This window comes from Grammomys surdaster, unplaced genomic scaffold, assembly GCF_004785775.1.
Source record: "Grammomys surdaster isolate TR1022 unplaced genomic scaffold, NIH_TR_1.0 278, whole genome shotgun sequence".
Classification (NCBI taxonomy): domain Eukaryota; kingdom Metazoa; phylum Chordata; class Mammalia; order Rodentia; family Muridae; genus Grammomys; species Grammomys surdaster.
Genome location: NW_021604719.1, coordinates 906,233 through 912,187, shown reverse-complemented (window position 1 = coordinate 912,187; position 5,955 = coordinate 906,233). Strand labels below are relative to the sequence as shown.

Below are 5,955 nucleotides of genomic sequence, written 5' to 3'. Positions count from 1 at the left end.
ACTAGAAGAAGGGAGTCCAGTTATGAGATTATTCTAGTGTTCAGTTTTATAGTAATTCCTGAGAACGTGAATGGCCAGAACTGATCTATTCCATTCCTGACTCAGATTCTCTGTCTCATGCCCTGCTGATGTCAGCTTTGCCTCAAGACAACTCTTGCTACCATACGCAGATCAGATCACACCCAGTGAAGAATATTCTGCTTTTAGTTTTCCAAACAAAGAGCCTTTTCCACAAATGCCCATAGCAAATTTATTTTGGTACTCTTTGGCCATACCCGAGTCATCTGCACTCTTCTCAATGAGTCACTGTTAGGGAGAATGGGATTAGGCTTAAGTACTTTACACATAGACCTAACCTTTCATTTGCCTGAGTGCTGGACATAACAGCAAAGGTTGAGTTGTGTGAGGAAGAGTTGGATGCGATTGGAGTTGGCGCAACAACAGTGTCAGATTCAGGCAAAGGTGGGTGTGGTTTAATCAATAGTATTGCTTCCACTGGGTTACAAAAAAGAGGGGTCATTATTTAATTCTTTATAGTGCATTTATCACAGGCTAGTCTGATTACCATATTCCTAGACTGGCTTGTCTTGCAACCACTGCTTAAAGTACATGAGATAGAGTATTTGCCGTGTGTGTGTGTGTGTGTGTGTGTGTGTGTGTGTAAACTCTAAATTGATATCACGTACCTTTCCCAATTGTTTTCTACCTTTTATCTTGAGCAGGGTCTCTCACTGAGCTCAGAACTTGCTGATTGGGCTGGAGTGGGAGAGGGGGCTAGCACGCAAACATAAGGATTTGCCAGTCTCTGTCACAGGATATCTGATTGAGTTATTTACTGGAAAAACCTGTTTCTAGTTGTGGTGTGGCTCAGCCCTAGCACACACCTTTAATCCAAGAGCTTTCTGTTTATTGTAAATAAGTTAAGATTAAATGAAGTCAACCATAGACAAAGAGGTGGAGCTAGCAACCAGTTGATAGGGAATGAACATGGGGAAAACCATAGAGAGTAAGAGGGAGTCATGAGGGTGGTTAGAGAGATGCACAGGAAGAAGAGAGGGACATTCAGTTTCAGTGGGGTTGGGAATAGTGTGGAGATGGAAAACTTCCTTTTGGGTCATCTGCCTCTGTGAGCTAGCAGGCTTTCACCCCAGCATCTGGCTCCCGAGTCTTTATTGGTATAATTGAAATATTAAGATTTTGTTAAAAACAACAAAATATCCTGTGCTCGACACGAACACAGGAGTTACAGATGTGCACTGCCATGCCTGGCTTGTACATGGGTGCAGGAGATCAAACCAAGGCCCTCATACATGCATGGCAATCACTTTCCCTGGATAGAAAGCTCTCCAGCCCTATTTACCCTTTTAGTAATGCAAATTAAGTGCACTTGGCATGTTCCTAATTATTGCCTGTATTATTTGCTCATGTTATTCAAAGAACCACAGTTAACACGTAATCGTACAGCCTCTCTGGGGGTAGCTCCTGATTTCAAGTTCAAGCTTTTCTGATAGTGCTTATACCTTTTCCTTTTTCACAGTTTTTTTTTTCTAACTTTTAATCTAGTTAGTAGTGATTTTGTTTCAAAAGGCTGTGGCTAATTTTATAGCTGTATCACTAAATATAACTTTCAATTTCATTCATCTGCTTTGTCAATAAACATGAACTGGGCAGACATTGAAAACACAGCAACACTTGAATTCTCCCAAATCTCTGGTAGAGTGGAACTCACCTTCTGGTCTCACAAGTCACCTCTGGGAAAGGAAAGCTCACAGCACATGAGAGATTTTTCAGTTGGTGACACAAGCTAGAGACTGTGTACCTTGACCATGTTAGAGCCACTGGGGTTCTACATTCAATGATCATTTTTTCTACATTCAATGATTAGGTTATTTTTTTCCTATGAATATTATCTCCATAATTTTGTTAGGTGTATGCATGCATGTGGTGTGTGTGTGTGTGTGTGTGTGTGTGTGTGTGTGTGTGATGCAGACACATGAATGTGCACGTGCACATGGACTGGTCCATGTGGAGTCGAGAGCAAATCACCCTTGTGCTCTCTGCCTCATTGCCTAGGGATTTATCAGTGAACCGGAAGTTCACTGCTTTGTGGGGGATGGGAGGGTGTGCAGGTGGCTGTGTGGAAGTCACAAGAGGATGTTGGATGTGGTCCTCTAATGCTCTCTGCATTATTTCCATGAGATGAGGTCTCACTTAAGCTGGAGCTCACCATTTCTCTCCTAAGCAGAGTGACCCTGTTGCCTCTTTACCCACCAACATTGGATTGCAAGTATGTGCAGCCATACCTGGCTTTTTTTTTTAATAGGTGCTGGGGATCTCGGATCCCTATGCTTGAGTAACAGGTTGGTCAGCAAAGTCCTCTGAGATCTGCCTGTGTCTGCCCCATAATGCTGGGATTACAGGCATGTGTAGCCGTGTCCAACTTTTTTTGTAAGTGATGGGGACACAAACTGGGATCCTCATGCTTGCAGAACAAGTGTTCATATCCACTGTGCCACCACTTCAGCTCCTTGTTAGCTGCTTTTAAGGGGTTGTTACTACATAGTATCAAAACCTCTCTTACAAGCAGAAATAACCTTAAACAATATCAAGTCATTTTTCAGTGAATGCTCCTTGCTCATCCACACCATTAATCAACGGTGCAGGTAATTTCAGTGTTGGCAGGTCTCTACAATTGAAATTCAAGTGGTAATGATTTTGGAGTATTAAAAGTAACCACATGTTTTCCAAGTAAAACTAATGGCAATTTTTAACAGCTTACCATTTACATATGCTTCAGAATTTACCTTCTTGCTATTTTTTTGAGTGTATGATTCATGTAAAGAGCACCCTCCTGTCTCATTACTGCACAGGGTGTTTTTAAATGAGTAACTTACAGGGGCTAGGGCATGGCTCAGTGGTTAAAAACACTTTGATATACAAACATTAAGAGCTGAGATCCTCAGCACCCATAGAAAGGGCCAGGCATGGCTGCACATGACTACAACCTTAGTGTTGGTAGGAAAAGAAGCAACAGGGTCACTGGGGATTGTTGGCTTGCCAGCTTACAGAGAAACAGTGAGCCCCATCTTAAGTGAGAGACCTCATCTCATGGCAATAATGCAGAGAACATTAGAGGACCACATCCAACATCTTCCTGTGACTTCTGCATAGGCACCTGGATCCACTCAATCCTCCCTCCCTCCCCCTTTATCCCCCTCCTTCCCTTTCTCTCTCTCTCTCTCTCTCTCTCTCTCTCTCTCTCTCTCTCTCTCTCCATCTCCCTCCCTCTCTCTCTCTCTCTCTCTCTCTCACACACACACACACACACAGGAGTACGTGTGTGCAAAATCACAAACTTTAGTTTTAAAGGCCAAATTTGACTTTACTTTATATATATATATATATTCTTTTCATGCGACTCTACTATGAATTCCTGGTAGAAACTTGAAGGGACTGTGGAAAGTTTCACCATAATTGCGAATGTGAACTATAGTGAATTGGTTGCCTGAATTTGGATCTCGACGAGCCCTCTTTCCCATCACTTCCTATAGGTTTCACAAAACCTCACTATGTCGCCATTCCACCTTTCTTCTCTGTGACGCAGGCATGTGGTGCTTGCTCCTTCAGATGCTTGTGAGGATAAAATGATAACCCACATAAAGCATAAAGTGATGAAACAGATTCTATTAAACACTAAATCGTATGATGGCCCAGTATTAAAGATGTATTGTTACTCCTTTGTATGTGATGTACTTGTTCAGGAATACAGGTTCATAGCTGGTAGACTGAAAAGAACTGAAAGATGAGTGCAATCTCTCCTCAAGCTGAGGATGGAGAATCCGAATTCAGGAAGGAATGGACACAACCAATGCTGCAGTTGATGCTTCCATAGTCCATTGTAATGTTTCCACTGCTCAGGTTCCCATGGGGAGTGAAGCAGTTACACTAGATCTTTGCTGACCTTTCCAGTGAACAACCTTTAAAATGAAGTAGTTGTGCTCCCTTTGGCAGCACACACACAAAAATTGGAATGATACAGAGAAGATTAGCATGAACCCTGTGCAAGCATGGCATGCAAATTTGTGAAGCATTCCATATATTTCCATCTAGAAACCTCCCCACCTTGGGATCCGTTCCATCTTCAGGCATCAAACCCCAACACTATTGGAGATGCCAAGAGGTGCTTGCAGACAGGAGCCTTTTACAGATATGCTCTGAAAGGCTCTGCTAGCACCTGACTAAGACAGATGCAGATACTCACAGCCAACCATTGGACTGAGCCTGGGGATCCCAGTAGAAAAAAAGCTTAGGAAGAACATCAGTGTCAATTAACTGGACCCCTCAGAGATCCTAGAGACTAAACCACCAACCGAAGAATATACATGGGATGGTATACATATGTAACAGACGACTGCCTTATTTGGCATCAGTGCAAGGGAATGCACTTGGTCCTGTGGAAGCTTGATGCCCCAGAGAAGAGGAATGCCAGAGGGGTGAGTCAAGAATGGGTGGGTGGGGAGCACCCTCTTAGAGGCAAAGGGGAGAGGAATAGGAAGAGGAATTCATGGAAGGGAGACCAGGAAGGGAGACAACATTTGAAATGTCAGCAAATAAAGTAATTTTTAAAAATAAAAAATAAAATGAAGTTATCGTGTTGTGTGTAACAACATGGATGAACCTGTGTCCATACTATGCAAAACAAGCTAATCTCAGAAAGACAATCACAACATAATGTTACTACTTGTGAAACCTTAGAAAGTCAAAGACATAAAACAGAAAGTAGAATAGTAGGGTTTTTTTTTTTTCAAGGTTTAAGGACAAGAGTTGTTGAGAAAATAAATCATAGTATACAAATCATCTACAGAACCAAAATGAGTTCAGGAGAGTTTTAAATTTTTAAAAATTATTTTATGTATATGATTTTTTGAATGTATGTATGTCTGTGCATCGGGTACATGCCTTGAACCTGTAGAGGACAGAAGAGGGCTTCCTATCATCTAGGACTAGAGTCGCACACAGTTGTAAACCGTTTTGTGGTGCTGGTGATCAAACCTAGTTCTCTAGAATTGCAGCCTGTCCTCTTAATTGCCAAGCATGTCTCCAGAGCCCAAGAAAGACATCAGGATAGAGACCATGTCTATCTATCTTGTTCATGTCATACCAGTCATGGAATTCTTGAAAAGCAATCTTAATACTGACTAAGACGGATTTTCAGCAAGTTCTGGGAACTAACTAAATCAGGCTTCGTTACTCAGGCAGCAGTGGGGAAGCCTAGATCCAGAGAGACATACTCAGCCAGATCTGTGGCCAAATTCTGTAACCCAAGTATGGCAGTCCATGTCTCTATGCCTCTGTCTCTTTATCAGTAAAAACAAGGAGTGAAGATATTTCATGGGCCCTTGTGAGAATTAAATTAGCTAATTCATGTGAAGTATTTAATAGTACAGCATAAAACACAAACTCAGCACTCGATAAATGCTAAATCTCTAGTTAGTTTCAATGCTTATTTTCTCATACCTCCAGCCCAGTAATGGAGATTTCCTAATACCAAGGTTTGGGGTAGAGGAAACTGAGACTGTAACATGTTAAATGACTGAATTTTTTTTTCAAACCTATCATCTGTAACTTGGGAGACCTGTGGTTGAAACCTAGAAATGAAAACCACAATGGCTCCATATGGCAGATAACTACACAGGTTCTGGAGTTAGACTGCTAAGTTTGAGCCAAGCTTTGACATTCCTAGTATGTGTCATTGTCATGTGGTAAAAGTTTTCCTGATTTGAAATCAATCTTGATTTGACCCAAATCTCTTTATCTTAACCACATCCAATCTACTGTACAAAGAAGGAAAACCTTTCTAGTATGCAGCACAGTAGCTGGCCCATTGTGGTGCTTAAAACAAATATCTATTGAAAATACAGATGCATGTATGTATTGGTATCATCTCTATAATCA

General features: G+C 41.6%; 1 non-coding gene across 1 annotated transcript; it reads left to right on the top strand.

The window, feature by feature from the left end:
* The first annotated feature begins 3,995 nt into the window (after positions 1 to 3,995).
* LOC114629242 lies at positions 3,996 to 4,102 on the top strand. The gene has a single exon (XR_003712622.1). It is a non-coding gene; the product is annotated as a U6 spliceosomal RNA (small nuclear RNA).
* Positions 4,103 to 5,955: the final 1,853 nt, after the last annotated feature.